General features: G+C 47.7%; 1 protein-coding gene across 9 annotated transcripts in view; it reads left to right on the forward strand.

Annotated features, from left to right (window-relative positions):
* The window catches only part of Eri3 (ERI1 exoribonuclease family member 3), a 132,735-nt gene that overhangs the window by 90,151 nt on the left and 25,027 nt on the right, over positions 1 to 17,557 (forward strand). The gene's annotated exons all lie outside the window — the stretch shown is intronic.

A 17,557-nucleotide genomic window follows, 5' to 3' on the forward strand; every position in this document is an offset into this window, starting at 1 on the left:
GTATAGCTATACCACATTTTCTTTGTTCACTCACTGATGGACATTTGGATTGTTTCCACTTTGGGGGATATTATGAATAATACTGCTGGGAACATTCAAGTACAAGTTCACTTTATTGCTTTTGCTTTTAAAAAAAAAATACTTTGCTCTTTTTCTTAGTAGATGATAAACTCCATGAAATTAGGAGTCACTTGTATGTTGTTCACTGCCTTATCCCCATCAGTTAGCTCATGTAAATGTCAGTGAATAAAAACGTGTGTGCTTTCTAATACTCTTTCCCCCCTCAGGATGTAAATAGCAATTTATTGGTACATGTTTTAATCCCATGGCCCACCCTGTCATGAGTACAACTATGTACCCGTGCTGGAGCTTAAGTTCATTTATCAACATCCTGAACCAAACTCTTTTCATTCCACTGTTGGCTTCCTTAGATTAAGTCCTTTCCCAACAACAGGTGATTTAAGAAACTTCTGAGTTGCTCCCAATGTGGAAGATATGGCCTCCAGCTAACTGAACCCTGATTCCACTGTTCCCTCTTCCTCCCTCTTCTCCTAAGGGGCTCTGGATTTTGTTTTCTTTCTTTCTTTTTTTTCTTTTTTTCTTTTTTAGTGCTGGGGATTGAACCCAGGGCCTTGTGCATGTGAGGCAGGCACTCAACCAACTGAGCTATATCTCCAGCCCTCTGGATTGTCTTATGGCACAGAGGGCTGATCCGTGGGAGGACCCTGAAGGAAAAAGGAGTGTTGGACTGGGTAGCCTCCTGTTCAAGGCCAGGCTAGCTTTATGATAGCTCCAGATGTATCAGAAGAGGCAAAAGAAGCTGCCTCTGCTATCCCATTCAGTAGCTGATATGAACCAGGTCCAAGAAGAAAACGATTCTAGGAGCAATAGCTTCTGAGAGATTAGTAAAACCAGTATTTCTATTTTCTTTGTACTTCCTTACCCTAATAATTTGAGCTCATGATTAGAATTGGGCTTTATGAGGCTAATGAGGAGGTGGGAATGATGGCAGGAGGGCATGTGGAGATGCATCAGGGTGTGGGTAGTAAATCTAGTCTTTTTAATAGGTTTGCTCCACAGGCAGGTGGTTGGAAGGCTGACTGGGTGGCTGGAACCCCTCCCCTTTCTTCTACTCCCACCACTCCTTGAAGTGGCCTTCACACTTTGCCGTCCTTGTCCTCGATGCTGGCAGCGGTGCTGGGATATGGGGGGCTTAAGGAGGGAGGAGACCCTACCCGGAGCTTCATTGCCTATGCACGCGCCGTCCAGCCTGGCGGCATGATTACCTTGCTGAGAAATCCGTCCAGGCGCGGGGCTGCTGATAGCAATCATTGATTAAGAGGGTAATTGTCCTGAAAATTCAGATTGATCAGAAGGCAGAAATGATAACTTGTGTAACTGTGTTTAAAGCCACGTCCTGTCAATAGAAGAGACTGAGATGTATCATGCCGAGAGGGGGGCAGAACGGATGGGTGTGTGCGGGCAGGCGGGTGCTGCCATCCTTCTCTCAGGGCGAGCAGGATGTTTCTTGTCAGTAACCTGGACTATTGGAGATTCAATCACTTTTATCTCCCCCTCTCTCTCAATCCAAATGCCTTTTCATATTAGGAAATTAGAATCGGCCCTGCTCATGCAAGATTTATTAGCTCTGCTGAGCAGTTGCACCGAAGAGTAAATGATTTTGCTTTGCTGGAGTTTTTTACACATTAGGACCCAACTTCTCCTTCCCTTCTCTGTGCCAGTGGCTGCCTGGAGGAGTGAGCTCTAGAACCAGGTACTCAGGGAATAAGGGAAAAGCATCACTTGGATCTAACTTCTTGATCTGTGAGAGACCCTTTTCTGTCAGACTAATTTCCTTCTATCTGATCCTTACCCCCAACAGGTTCCTTACTGGGGTCTAGGGGTATCTCTCTAACTGAAGGGCAAGTCCCCTGAGGAGATGAGGTTTATCCCTTAGACTTGTGTGATCTGGTACTGGCTTGCCTTGAAATGAAAGGCTCAAAGAGGCCTCAAAAGAATTGTGGGAAGCAAGTGGAGGAAGAATAGTGTGTTGAACAGGATTGGCAATAGAGGCAGAGGACAGAGGTACTGATAAGATTTTTCTTCTCAGAACCTAGGCCTCTTCACCTCTCAGGGCTGGACCATCTTTCCAAGCTTCCTGGGGAGGCTGTGGAGAAAGTCAACTGGTTACTTAGCCTGGAAAGTTTTGCGTACAAGCAAGCAGCAGGATTGACCCTGGCTGATGCTATCTCTTGGGGAAAGAAGGTCTGGCATCTGTGTTTCTGGCCAGTTGGACCTAGCCTGCCCTGAAGGCCAGGACACCAGTAGACTAGGTTGGTTTTAAGTAGGACTAGTACCCAACACTGAAACTATTATTCTTTCTCCTTTTTGCCCTTTCTCTTTAGCCTCCCATCTCTTTGGGTCACTTCCAAGGAGGAACATCGGTCACTATCATTCTTCCACCCTCCCTATTGCAGTTTTCTGATGCTGGAGATCTGGTAGAAGAGAAAAAAGTGTGGAGAGTCCTCCTGATTTGGGGTTGAGGAAATGTTAATAAAATGTCTAGATTTTTGTGAAAGAGATCCCAAGGACTACCCCCCATCTACTTTAACATCCTTTCCCCTTGTGATTTACTCCTTTACTGGGCCCCATGAAGCCTTCTTTTCTCTGAGTTTTTATATTTTGGAGATGTAACTGGGCAAACTTAAGAACTGGGCTGGAAGTGATGGGTTCTTCAGGAATGAATGATGGGTGTGGGCAGCAGCCATTTGAGCCCAAAAGGAGAGCTGTGTTTTGGGAAAGGGGACGGAGGGAAGGAAGAAGAAGCTTTATGGAAGAAAGACTCTAGAAAGTATCTGCGAAAGATCCTCTAGAGAGGACCCACCTCTAAACAGCCCACCAGGCCACCAGCTTTCTACCAGCGGTCTGCATCTGGTCATTCCTATCCAATACAAGGCTCTGTCCTTGGGAGACTCCTCTACTTTCCTAGAAGGCTCATCCCACTAGGCTGGGTTGGGCAGGGCAGGGCAGAATTCCCTTCTCCATGCACATCCTCGCCCCACAACCTGTCATGAGTGTGCCAAGAGATGAAGCAGTCCTGGGCACTTGGTGCAGCCCTTTTCCCCAATTCTGATACACTGTGAAGGCAGCAGGTACATTGGGCGATCTGAGTTTCTTGGTGTGGTATGCTCCTGCTACTCCCTCTGAGCAAGGCCAGCCCACAGCCTAAGAATGCTTTGCAGTCCAGAAGGAGGGTCGAGCCACGATCAGCCCTGGCTAGTTTGGGCAAAGTCAAGAAAGAATGGAAGTGTCTTGGGACAATCGGGATCTGAAAAGAAAGAAATCAGGAGATAGAGTCCTCGTGGAGTGAGGGAAACACATAATCACTACAGGGCAATATAAATGGTGTTGCTTTCCAGAGCCCAGAAGAGGGAGGGATTGAATTCCCCTGGAAGAGCTCAGGTGGTAGAAGAGGGTCCTTGAACTGGCTCTATGCAGAGCATGGGGAGTGGGCTGTGGAGACAAGTGTTGATGAGCTTCTGGAAAGAGAACTAAAAGTGCCAGAGATCAGTTGTTGTGGTAGGCTTGGAGCCCAGTGGGTTTGAGCTCACTGTGGAGGTGTGACCCATACCTCTGCTTTCTCAAACCTGAGTGGTATTTACTTTCACCATCAGACGGGGCTGCTAGGTGTTAGGGACTCTAAATTGGATTATCTAGAGCCTTGTGGTAACAAAATGTGTGGGACAGAGCCTTAAGGGTTGGACCCCATGTCTCCCCTCATCTTTGTTCCCTTTCCCATTCTGCTGAAAGAGCAGGGAAGGGGTGGGGATTCAAACTAGGAATGCCTAAAGTTTGTTCCACCCTTGCTGAACCCATCCCCAGCCCAGCTTGTACCCAAACCCTGGCCTCTGCCGAGGGCCAGGTTGGTCTTCTGGGCCTGGTCCAGAGGCTGGGAGGAGATGGGGAAGCCAGGAGACTCATTTTCACTGGAATTTGACCTAAAGCAGGATTGGAAGGGAAGAAAAGAATTTGAACAAAAGTGCAGGCAGGAAGGAGCTGTTAACGAGCCTTTCTTTCTCTTTGGGGACAGAGCAGAGCGCATAGCGGGGCGCAGCCGCCAGCTCTCCTCAGAGCGGCTCTCTGAGGTAGCTGCAGTCTCTGGCCGCTGCCCGCTCTCGCTCGCTCTCCTTTTTTCCCTCTCCTCTTTCTCGGCTCTCTCTATTATGGGGACTTGCTCCAGCTCTTTCTCTCTCTTCTGTCTCTCCTTTTGTTCTCTCTTTGTCTATTTATCACACTGTGAAGGTTGAAAGAGATGTTATTAATCTGGGAGAATGAAGGCAGGATTAGTGGTATGAATCGGATTTTGAGAGGTGTAATGATAGAAAGACTCGCTCGGCTGGCGGCCTGCGTGAGCTTGATAAATGGGGAGCACTCCAGACTGACTCGCGCCTTCCTCCGCGCTGTGCGCCCTGCCCGCTGGGGCGTGCCGCGCTCTCAGATCTGCCAGCCAGCCCACCCCGCTCCTACCTGAACCGGAGCAAAAAGCCAAGGGTAAAGCAGACACAAATATCTCCCATCACACTTGGAGACATCATTGCTTTTAGCACCCTTTTCAAGTGGAGGCCTGTCGAGTTCTCAAAGGACTGTGGGCAGAGGAAAGGGGACCTAGACTTCAGGCTGGAACAGCATCTGCCTGCTTCTGGGGCCTGTGGAGTAGAGCTTCCCTCCTGCCTCTGAAATGGAAGTGAGAGGTCAGAGAGTGATAAGATAGTCCCTAGACCGACCAAGCAAGAGTACCAAACCATGTGTGCTATGCAATTTAAGTAAAGTGCTGTTGGTGTGGTGGTCAGGTTGAGACATGGGAGAAGGGGAAGAAGCAGAAGGCAGAGTTTTGGAAAGGGTAGAAGATGGGTGTTCTGGGAAAGGAGCAACATAAGCAAAGTGGAACAAAAATAAGCCTGACTCTTGGGAGGTTGAAGTGCCTCAGATCTATGAGTTTCTGATCAGGAAGGAAATTAAGAAATCCAGTAACTAAGCCCCTTGTTTCCAGTGAGGATACTGAGGCCTGGAAACTGGTATTGCCATTTCCTGAAGTGATTTTTCTAGTTGGGTCCTGTTGCTTGTTCATTTTTATTTTTTATTACAATTTTTTTTTTTTTTTTTTGGAAGCAAAATCTTGCTAAGTTGCCCAAGCTATCCTCAAACTCACAATCCTCCTCCCTCAGCCTCCCAAGCAGCTGAGATTGCAGGCTTGCACCACTGTCCCCAACTCTATTGCTTATTCTTAAGGTGCCCTCTCCAGTTATCCTGAGACAATACAGTCAGTCTCTTTTTCTCTTTCTTTGCCTCCATCTCCCTTTCCCCCCTCTCTTTCTCTCCCTCACCCCCCACTCCTCTGTGGTCACATCTTTTTAGTCTTCAGCTTTGTAACCAGAGGATCCTGGCTTAGGTTCACTGCTACTTGCTCTCCAGCGCCTACCCAGGAGCCATGGCTCAGGTCCTCATCATACTCTTGCCCCTGTTCAGTCTGCAGTCCTTGTGGAGTGTGTTATCCCAGACCGTCAACTGCTGCTTGTGTGGCAGGGCAAGGACCAGGAAACAGCACACCCCACTCAAGGCTCATCTGAGCCTGGGCACTTCCCTCCTTTGTATACTTACTATGATTTTCTCTACTCACTGGTTACCACAGTTACTGGGCAGCTCTTGGTTCTGAGTCTGATTTCCTCAAAAGACTATGAGTTTTATGAAGGTAGGATACACATGGGATTTTTTTTTAAGTTGCTATGGTCTGGCAGGCCTTCATTGAGAGTAGAATGTTCAGTAAATTAATGCCTCCTCTTCTATATAGAAAATGGTTTTGTTCTTGATTCGTTTTTTTCCAGGACTGGCTACCTTTGGCAATGGGGAGGGATAGGTGTACAAAGCAACAGACTTTTATCCTATTAGAGCACCCCAAGATCACATAGCATGATAGCAGGAAGGCCTTAGGGAAAGAGTATAAAGCCCTCACTGAGGCCCTGCTGGGGCTATATTTCTTGCCTCCTTATCAGCCACATTTCACACTTGCTCTCTGTGCTTCAGGAGCACTGGCCTTGATTTGATTTTTTTTCTCAGTGCTGGGGCACAGTTCACCTAAAGGTCTTAGCATGCCCCCAAACACCAATCCCTCTCAGTTTCTGTTTACCTGTCTCTAGGGAAGCATCTCAAATAAGTCAGTCCCCCGTCTTCTATCAAAACAATTTAAATAATTCTTTGAGACCTTATTATAGCTGCAACTTCATAATGATTTATGTTGCTATTTATTTAACGTCTTCTTTCTCCAACAAACTGTAAGCCCTCTGAGGACAGTACTGTGTCTCTGTTGCTAAATGCATGCAGATAGACTGGCAGGTAATAGGCTCTAAGTAAATGTTGTGAATGAGTCAGTGTGATTCCTAAGCCTGAATTCTTCCATCCTGTCCCACCTGGGTAGCATGAAGACTGATCTGACAAAGGGAAATACAGGGGCCAGAATCTTAGGTATGCCCCAGAGCGAAGGTTCTTTGGGCCTTAGGTATGGAGGCTCCAGTGTTCAGTGTTCTCATCTCTCAGATTTCGTTTTCTCAAACATCAGAGAAGGGTTTCTGTGACTCTAAAGGCTTTTACTTTTCCTGGGTGTTCTTATCCACCCTCAATTTCAAGCACCCATCTGCCTTTTTAGGAATTTCTTGTCTGAGCTCAGACCTCTGAACTGAGCTCCTCATCTCTCTGACATCTCACCTAGTGAGTCCCTGAGGGCCATCCCTGTCCTCAGTGTTTTCTCTCCAGGCCTCCTTTCTCCCCCCCATTGTTTTTGCATGTTTTGACCCTTGCTGCATTGTTTTACAAGTGTGTTTATGTGGCTCCTCTACCTTGAGGGTACTGGTCTGGTCTCCTTGATCTATGGCTCTCTAGCACAGGGTTTGGCACAAGTTAGCTTTAAAAAAAATTTAAAAAGTGCTATGTGAGCAATCCTATCAAAAGGGTGGAGGATCTGATGTGAATGTTTTGAGCATCTCTTTTTTTCCCAGGGAGAAAGAAAGTGAAGGTGTATGTGCTGTGGTCAAGTGTGCACATACCGTCGTCCTCAAGTGTGAGGGGTGGACAGATGGTGGCGTCACACACTCAATAAAGGATTAGATTTTAATTTGGAAAGCACTTTAGAAACTTAAAGTGCTTTGCCTAAGTGCTGACTGCTATTAGTGTCTCCTTTTTATTAGGAAAAAGGACATGATTTTTCTCTTTTATCTTCAGGCCTGTCCAACTTCTGAGAGTCAAACTTAGCAAAATGCCTGCCCCTCACTGAGGACTAGTTACATGCCAGGTTCAAAGCTTTGGACTTGAAACACAGAATTCTGCTTTGCAGACTGGTTCTAACACCCCTGAGGAGATTAGCCCTAACAGCTCAGTATCAGGAAGGGGGGGTGGGAAAGACAGGTCATTTGACATAGTTCAAGCTACAGTCCTCGGCCCCTCCTCTCTCCATCTAGGCCGGGGTGGGAGGACATAAGAACTCAGACTGTTTGGGGTATAGGGGAACACCCGGTGGTTATCAAAAAAACCACTTGTTATGTAATATGAAGGACCAGACTTCAGAGAGAGAGAGAGCTGGGGAGGAATGGCCCTAGGAAAAGTTGTATGTTCAGCTGTCATCAGGGCTGGAGAGAGCAAGAGACAGAGACATCACAGCTGCTGGACTTGGTGATTTAAGAGTGGTCAGAGGGCTAGGTCAGAGGGAGGGAGAATGTGGAACAGTAGCAGGAAGAATTCTGGGGCAGGAGGCAGGAACTTGCCCTGTGCTTCACAAGCACCTTTGAAGGCCTTGTTGGTTGAAGGAAAGGTAAGACTATTTTCCATGGAGATGATTTGGTGCTGCAGTGACAGAAGGTCTAGAAGGCCCAGCTGGGCTTTGTGATTGCACCTCTCTGTGTGACCTCTGCCCCAGGCTCTTTCCTGAGCAGCCACAAAATAGACAGGCATCTTGGTCTCAATCTGGACTATCTCTATCAGCCCTGGATACTGAAGGGTCTGCCTGTGGCTGAGGGCGGCTCTGGGAGGTGAGGACTTTGGCCTAGCTTACTAGTGCCCTGAAGTCTCCATCTCCTAATCTGATCCTAATCTGAAGGAGCTAAAACGGAGGTGGGGGGACTATCTTGAGCTTACTGCCTTAACCCAATTTCCATACCTCCTGTTGTTAATTATAGAGATGTAATAATGCGATTAGTGCACGATTAAAAAAAATCCCTGATATGATTACCATGGATTTAATATCACATGATATATCATTATATCGTTATGCAGTGACAGATGTAATTGAAATACACTTATTGGAGCCGGGGGTGGTGTTTCATTCAATCCCCAGCACCCCGGGGAGGAAAGGACTGGCTAAAAAGAAGCAGTGGGAGAGGAAATTGTAATGAAAACAAAGAAAACTCACAATATAGCTTTCACCCTGGGCAGCTGGCTTAGACTGACCTGCTGCCTTAGACTCTGACAATACACTTGGAACCCCAGACAGGCCATCCTCCTCTGTGGGAACTCAGACAGCATGGCTCAGGAACGTCTTATCTGGTTCTCTTCCGTATAACTTCACTGGGTCCACATCTCCCCTGACTCAGAAGTGAAGCCAGGAGATCTGGGAACTATAAGGAGATTATTCTACCTAAAAATACTTAGGACCCTAATGGGATCACACAGAGCTGGCAGCCGTCCTCTCATCCTGGGGCCCCTAGTACCAAATGCTGTGGAATGTGAACCTGTAGCACAACCCTTGCCTTTGCTATGGTGGTGGCCCACACTAGAGGCAGCTGTCCTGTTGTAGGCAGTAGATAGTAAGGTTAAGTACTCAGAAAACATAATTATCCCACTCAAGTTCTGTTGATGGACAGAAGCAGCAGCAGCTCTGGGGTTCCAGAAGTCTGTTGGTAGCCAGAGAACACTGTGCATATAACAGAACCACCCAGCTGGATTCGGGAAGATGAGCTTCTGTCACATGATGCAAGGGCCCATCCTTTTGTTCCTTTTGCTCAGCTGGCCAAGCCCCTATTGGGCCTGAGGAATGCGGTGGAGGCTGCCTATAGGCTAATGAGTTCAGAAATGAAGGGGAGCAGGAGTTCTTTCTTATGCAGGCACCTGAGTTCCCAGTTCCAAAAATGGCTATGGAGGATTGCTGTTCTGCTAGGCAAGAACAGTGTTGGTTCCTGAAGGTCACTGGGTGGTATTGACAGGAATCACAGCTCTTGAAACCAGGCCTTCATACTTAGCAGAAGTGTACCCACAGAGATGTCTTTTCCTCTTTTCTTCCTCTTCCCTCCCTTCCCCTTTCCTCCATGGAGAGCATCCAGAGACAGCAAATACAACTCCTGCCCTTAGGAATCTTCCAGCAAAATGGGAAACAAGTCTCATATTACAGGTTCTCTTCACAATATAGGTAGACTTAAAGGCAAGATGAGTCAGGAAAGATTGTAAAGAAAAGGTACTTTCTTTCTTTCTTTCTTTTTCTTTTTTTCTTTTTTTTTGTACTGGGGAGTGAATCTAGGGACTCTTAACCACTGAGCCACATCCTCAGCCCTTTTTTGTATTTTATTTAGAGACAGGGTCTCACTGAGTTACTTAGGGCTTCACTAAGTTCCTGAAAATGGCTTTGAACTCGAGATCCTCCTGCCTCAGCCTCACGAGCCACTGGGATTACAGGCATGCGCCACCAAGCCTGGCTAAGAGAATGTACTTTTGATTTGAGTGTTAAAAGAGGAACATGTGGGGCTGGGGATGTGGCTCAAGCGGTAGTGCGCTTGCCTGGCATGTGTGAGGCCCGGGTTCAATCCTCAGCACCACATACAAACAAAGATGTTGTGTCCGCTGAAAACTAAAATAAATAAATAAATATTAAAAAATTCTCTCTCTCTCTCTCTTTAAAAAAAAAAAAAAAACGAGGAACATGTGTTCAACTAGGATGAAAAGTGGGAGAAGGCAGAAGACATTCCAGGCAGGCTGAAAGGGTTGCTTGGCTATGCTTGGGCATGAAACAGCAATCCTAGGACTTGGTGGAAGAAAGGAGGAGTGCAGAGTCAAAATTGGCCCACATTTCTGGCTTAGTAATACAGGTTGATGAAAGTGGCATACACTGGAATTTGGAAACCTAGGAGAAGAATAGATATTGAGGTGGGAATCCAGGTGGAAATGCCAGGTAGGCAATACACTCGAGTAGCAGTAAGAAATACAGATTTGGAAGTTAGGCCAAAAACAGGGGAGTCAAAAAAATAACCCAAGGAGAGTGATTGAGTGTAGGAAACATTAGGAAGAAAGAGCACAGCCTGTGTGAGTCACATATGAGGTGACCAAATGCAGAGGAGACCATATAGGAGCTTATGAGGAACATGGCAGAGAACTAGGAAATGTCAAGAAAACCAAAAGAAGAAGGGTTTCAAAGCTGGGTAGGCTGAAGAGTGGTAAAGACGGGTAAGAACCTAAAACTGTCCATGGATGGAGGCCACATCACAAATTGACCATAGCAGGAGCTAAGTGACATGAAATGGATGTAAACTAGCTGCAGTTTCTTAAGGAATGATGGGGAAGGTAAATGGAGTTGTATGGAGACAATTTTGATAAGTCTTATTAAAAGGAGAACTAGGCAGTGGAATTAATGGAGGACTTTAAAAATTGTAATCTAATACTCAGAGCTTTAAGAGCCAGGCATTATTTTAAGCACTATACATACAATAATTTATTTAATCTTCATATCAACTCTACAAGATTGGGACTGATATTATATCATTTTTCAAAGAGAAAATTGAGACAGAAGTTCTGTAAAGATGGTAGAGAGTGAAGCATTTGCTTCAATGTTAAGTTAGGGAAGGAGCCAGCAGAGAAGGTAAGGCTAAGAATTTAGAAAGAAAGGAGCAAAGGTCTGAGGAGGTGGAAAGGGATGACGATGTAAAGCACAGGTATGTGCCTTACATGAGAAGTGAGAGATCTCCCATGAAAACAGGAGAGGTGAATCAGCAGGTGGGGAAGGATACAGATGCATTCATAGATGCAGGACATGCAATTGTAAGAGTTTTGCCTAGTAGCTTTTAGTGTCTTTTTGAAAATAGCAGAGGAGTAGGGTTGTTGGGTACCATTGAGGGTTACCAAGGTTGTGATCGTGGATCTCTAGTGACTAGTTCCTATCTAAGTGTGACTTTTTCTGGCATCACTTAGCTCAAGTGCAAATGTGGCAAAATTGAGTCGTGGTTGAGTTTTTCAAGGAAGGTATGCAGGATAAGTGGGTAGGGAAGTTGAGATTGGGAAGTGGTTAGTTGAAGTAATAGATAAAAGGGTGCAGGCTTATTAGAAAAGGGATTGAGGCCAGAAGGGATGGATAGACTAGGGGGAAAAGCAAGAACAGAGGGAAAGAGCATACAAAACTTGGAAGAATAAAAGGCTGGGGTCAGAGTGGAAATTGTCATTGAGAGATTTCAGAAGAAAAGCAGTTCTGGGTGATAACAAGGCCCAGGGAGTGGTCCAGGGAAAAATAGCTAAAGTAGATAAGAGAAGGTCATTAATGAGCAGCAGCAGGAATTGAGAAATTTAGAGACAAATTTCCTAAATTGGGTTATTCTCTAGACACTGAAGTTACCAAGAGTGATTTGAAATGAAGTTCTGAAAGGAGAGGAATAATCTAAAAGCAATAGTAAAGAAGAATTTGAAGATATCTGTAGAGTATATCTAGAAGTGAGTAGATACTGGTTTTCTAATTAGTACTGCTGTATCGCTAATTGCCCCCAAAACTTAGTAATTTAAACAACAAATACTTCATTATTTCTCATGGTTTCTGTGAGTCAGGAATTCAGGAAGAGCTCAGTTATATGGGTTCTTGTTCAGGCTTTCTCAAGTGATAATAGTCAGGCAATAACTAGACCTAGTTTCACCTGGTTGGAGCGACTCACATATTGTGAGGAAAAATATTGTGAATTTCCTCACATATTGTTGCCTCTGATATTTAACACAGCAGCCCAGGGCTCTAGGGCAAGTATTCTAGCAATTGAAGTGGAAGCCACCTAAGCATTTCTGTAATAGCCTGGATGTCACATTATTTCAGGGTTATTCTATCTGTTGAAATAGCCACAAAAGCTCACCCTGTTTCCAGGGGACATCAACTTCTCCTCTTGATGACAAGTATATCAGTCACAGCATCAGAGCCTATGGGATAGGAGATGGTATTGCAGCTATCACTGGAAAATACAGTCTGCCACAACTGGTATTAGGCTGAACCTGGAAAAGAGAGAGAGAGATATCAGTGTTTTCAGAGGCAACATGCATTTTGAGTGATGGCAAAATATCCCCGGGTGCACCTGGGGACATTACTGTCATCCCATTGTGCAGTACTAAAAACTGAGACTCAGGTTTAATAACTCATCTAAGGTTATAAGGCCAATAACTGACAGAATTAGGAATCAAATACAGGTTTGTCTGATTTCTGAGCTCTGAAGGTACTATCTTTCTGTGAGACATGGGCTGCTGGGTATTCCCTGAGTACATGTGGCATGCCCCATCCTGATGTTTACCTGTGGCCTTGTTTCTTCAGCTACAGAAGTGTTGGTCAGTTGGGTGAAAAGCTAAGTAGCCTTTGATCGTCAGACTTTCTCTAGAGCAACACCTTCACAGGCTTCCTCTGGTGGATGTTAAGGGAATGGCAGGTGGTTGGATTGGGCTCCTACATTTCCTCTTGGGAAATGTCCCATCAGTTTTAGGTTCACAGGCTGACAAATCATCCGGAGGTATGTGGTTAAAGGCCTGCTCCTCCCTACCTCCTGAGGAGGCTGAAGAGGCTGGATATTCTGGGCTGGCTTGGGAGCTCGGGTTTTTCTGGAAGTTGCAGAGCAGTCTGCTTCATCTGCAGTCTGAGCTGGGTTCTGGTCCTTTACCCAACCATCACCCTGCCCACTTGTTGTCCACCCCACTCTCAGGGCCCTCATAGGTAGGATATTGGTGGGCAGAGGCACCAGAGCAGCTGTGGATGCCTCTTCTTTCCTCTTTGAAGAATCTGGTGCTGCTGCCGATGAGGGCTACTTCATCTATTAAACCCAATACACTTGTCGCAGCTGCTAAGCCCCCGTAAGCCGCCGGGCGCCGTGTTTGTGATGGGACTGACAGTGCATGGAGGAGGCTGATTATACACGATTCCATTTCGCGGGCCCAGCAATGTAATTTCACAGGGCGATCAGCGTTTGCATGTAATAGCAGGCTGTGCTGAGGTGTCAGAATATTAAAGGCGCTAATGGCAAAGCTCCCTGTTACACAGGGGGCCACCCGCCGCGCCTACGGCAGGGCTGTGCGGCAGGCCCGTCGCAGATGGCTGGCCACTAAGCTAATGGGGCAGCAGCCAAGGCGGGCAGAGCCACGAGAGGGGAAAGCCAGCCGGGAGCAGCTCGGCACCTGCTTCCCTGTGCGTGGAAATTACAACAGCCCAAGGGAAGCAAGATGTGTGTGCCTGCCTGGTACAGGGTAGGGGTGGGCTGGTTTGGTAGACCCAGCATCTTTCACCAACTCCACCTATCTTCATGGCTCATCATTGGTGCCTGCTGTGGAAAGACTTGGAAACTCCTCAGTCATCCTTCCACCCTCCCCATCCTCTGGTCAGGAACACCAGGAGTGAGGTGCTTACTGCACAGCTGGGCAGGTGGACCTTGAGAACTGAGAGAGGTGCAGCTGGAGAAGTGACACCCAGGGAATTTGGAACCAACACTGAGAAAGAGGCTCAGGACAAAGTTTTGGAGAGAGCTCTTAAAACAGATTTCTGGCATACCCTCCTCCCCAGTCAAGGTCAGGAAGCTCTGGGCCCCTTCTCCCCAACTCCCTATAGGCTAGCAGAAGAGAAGGAGAGAGTGGGAAAGGAAGTAGGCATAAGTGAAAGTGAGGACTGAGACCCCTTGGCACTGCCTGCTGCTGGCACACAGACTTGGGGTGGCACAGCCTCAAAATGTGCTTCCTTCTGACTGCGTTGACTGCCCTAGCCACACCCTTCTCCTTTGTCTTTTTTTTCTGCCTAGAATGTTGTCCTCCCCTGTCATCTGTACTGTGGCCTTTCAGTTTCATTCCCTCCCTCCAGGAAGCTTTCCTAACCGCCTCCTACCCCACATGGACCTGCTTGTCTTCATTGTCCCCTGTGGACACCTCCATAGAGTTTGGCCTCCTGGTCCTCCTGTTCTGAGGAGTCGCTGGGTGCCAGCCTTGTCTCCCTAGCCAGAATCCCTGAGCTAGTGATAGCCCATGTCACTCTGCCTTGAGCGGGACTCCTAGAAGGGCTCTGCTAAGGTTTATAAACAGGTGTAATCTCTAAAGGTGGCCATCCAGAGGGAGCCGGGAATGGCAGGATGGGCAGAGTCATCTGAGGGAGGGTCTGGGGCACATATGGGTGTGTAAACAGAGTGGTTAGGGTACTCCATGGTGTGTATGTATCTGGGGGAGAGGAGATGGGCATGTGGGTACAGGTGTGGAAGGGCAGCAGGTGCAATAGTCTAGATCATACAGTGGCAGGAGAACAAGTTGCTATAGGACCCTCTGGGTTCTCTGGGTGACTGTCTGACTGGTGACTGTGCCCAAGGGGTACCCAAGATGTCAGGAGCTGTGAGGGGGATTGAGGTGTTAGGACCTGGTAATGGGCCAAGGATGGGTCTGTGAGGCAGGTGATCATATCCAAAGGACGAGCTTATTCTGCAGGGGTGTCAGTACCCCCCCACACACACTCAGATATGCCGGGGTTCTCAGCAGGGGCAATAGGAGGAGAGCCCAGGCTGAAAGAGAGCAGTTTTAATTAACCGTTTTTAATATCATTTTGGACTTTGGCTGGTATGTGAAGGCCCCGCTGGAAGCAGCATTTGTAAAAATTAAATCCCTCTTATTAGGAGCTTGGCAGACCCATGTGCACATGCCACCCCCTCTCCCCGCCCCATGCCCCCCCCCCAGGAAGTGCTGGAGGAGGCCGTGTCATGGCAGCAATTGGTTATCATGCCTTATCTGGGAATATGAAACTCTGCGGTATAACACCACGCAGTGGAGACGCCAATTCATCTCGCCCTCGCTCTGACAAGCTAGACTGCCCTTCCTGAAAGGCATCCCTCAGGCGGGACCGCCTGCCACCTTGCCTGGTACCTCTGCTCTCTTGCCAAAGGTTCCAGGCTTGCCCTAGTCCAGCCTGGCCTTCCTGGGCTCTGCTTCCTTCCATCCCCCTTTCACACATCCCAGTCTGTGGAAGATCTTGGGGAGTCATAATTATAATAATAACCTAATCATGGTGACGCGTCAGGGCAAGCGTCTAATGTTATCTGAAGTGGTCTTCCCGCTTAGCTGCGATAAGACTCGGGATGACGTGCAGATAACGCTGAGCTGCCCTGTCCCTGAGCCGAGAGCAGAGCAGAGGGGCCTCAGCAGCCCTGACGCCCGCCCGCCGCTTTAAGCTGGAAAGCGGCAGCACCTGCTAATGCAAGTGTTTAATATTTGATGGGCTGGGATAAAGCAGGATCACCTTCGAATTGAATTGAGTGTCAGCCGAGAATCTATTACTGAAATTCGGGTGTGATTTGACAGCAAAGTAGACGATGTTATTCTTCACTAGTTACTGCAATCTTCTCCCTGACATCACTTAAATATTTTTTTCTTTGCTTGAGTAAACACACATTATCCTTCTTTTTTCCCCCTTCCTTCCCTTTTTCCTTTTTAGAGGGGGGAAAAAAACCTATCCAGCTCGCCTTCTCCAGGCTGATAGAGTAGATTGTTATTTCTTTATTTGTCCTATTAAATGGAATTTCTGATCGTTTAATCCGGCTTTTGTAAGTGATTTTAAAGTACTTGAAAGGCAGCCGCCACTGCTCTCTGGCCCACTGAGCTCCAGCCTCAGCCCAGCCACGCTCAGCAGCTCTTCCAGCTGTGCCCCTCCCACTGGCTGTGTCCCCTTGCTTTCCGTGTCTACCCTGGCTCTAGGCCAGCATCCTAGGGCTGTCCTTGAGTACCACTCTCAGCCCCTGATTTGTGGATACAGCTGTGTCCTGGGAGACAGTTGGGAAGGGTTGATTGGAAAGTTGGGCTATGGCTGGCACTTCTGTGGTCAAAGAAAATGACTTTAGAAGGTGCTGGGGTGTAAGTGCAGTGGCTGCTAGTCCCTTTGGGGTGGGAAGGTTGATTCTTGCAGCTGGGAAGGAAGGGAACTAGCCCTCTGCCCAGCCTTGGGCCCTGACACAGACAGTGTCCAGCCGCCTGTCTCTTGTTCTGATCCCATGTTGAACCCTTAGAGGGGGAAAAAAAGCCTATCCAGCTTGCCTCTATTTGTAGTAGAATGGGGACCTCCAGACCCAGCAGCGGTCAGGGATACTACAGTGCCTGTCTGAGCATGCCTGAAAGTCACTGTGGTTCCATCACTAAACCCACCATCCAACTTCTGGGATCTCATCCAAGCTTGAATCTCATTGCTACTGTCCCTCATGTTATTACCTTCCTGCCATGGGGAGAAGGGCAGCCTAGTGTGTGGGAACTTCTGAAGTTCTCAAATGAAGGAATGGATATTGTTTGGGGGGGCGTCAACCAGCTACCAGGCTCATTGACAGAAGCCCAGGATTTTGTTGGCAGGCTGAGCAAGAATTAAATTCCGCCTGGCCACATCATTGCATTCTAACCCATGTGAGTTACTTCTTTCTGGGCCTTCGTTTCCTCGTCTGTGACATCAGGTAGTCGTGCCTGTAAGGACAGTCATGCTGTTCCCATCCTGCCTTGTGTTACCCCCAGATGGAGATTGCTGGCTGCCAGGTGGCGGGGGTAGGGAATGGAGGGGGCAATGGAGTGCTAGGGGCCTGAGCAGATCGATGCCCCCAGCACTTCCTTCCCCAACCCCAGGAAAACAATTAAGTACAGATCGATGGGTGGCCGCTTTGAATATGCATAAGTGAGCACTTGACCTTCAGCAAAGCATCTGTTACACACACACACACACACACACACACACACACACGCACACACACACGAAACTCCCCTCACAGCTGCCTGAGTCAACCAGGTGCCCTCACTCCACTCCTCATTTGAGTCCCCACATGGCACTCAGCCCTTCACAGCTTCACCTGCTTAGAGTCAAAAGCACCTTGACCATGGGCAAGTTGTTGGCCAGCTCTTGCTTCAGTTCCTATCTGTGGAGTGAAGTGTTCTCTATGGTCCTTCCTGGGACCAGTCTGTGTGACCAATAGGAAGTCCACAGAGTTCTGGGGAATCTGAGGAGAGGTGCACGGTGTAAGGGGTACCCTGGTAAAAGGAGAGTTTCTGATAAGAAGATCTTAATAAATGGGAGCTCTCTAGAGAGGAGCCCTGGTAGGAATACCCATTGAGGGCTGATGGGGAGAATCCCAGGAGAAAGAGGATTCTGGAGAAGGAAGGGGTTTTCTGGTGGAGGGGCCTTGATTAAAAGGGTACTCAGTGAGGGGGCTCTCACAAAATGGCATTATAAGATTACGCCCTTGGTGGGAAAATTTGGGGGCTGGGGGAGACTTGGTGAGTTGGGCTGGTTCAGGGGTCAGGG

Source organism: Callospermophilus lateralis, chromosome 7 (genome assembly GCF_048772815.1).
Source record: "Callospermophilus lateralis isolate mCalLat2 chromosome 7, mCalLat2.hap1, whole genome shotgun sequence".
Lineage (NCBI taxonomy): Eukaryota > Metazoa > Chordata > Mammalia > Rodentia > Sciuridae > Callospermophilus > Callospermophilus lateralis.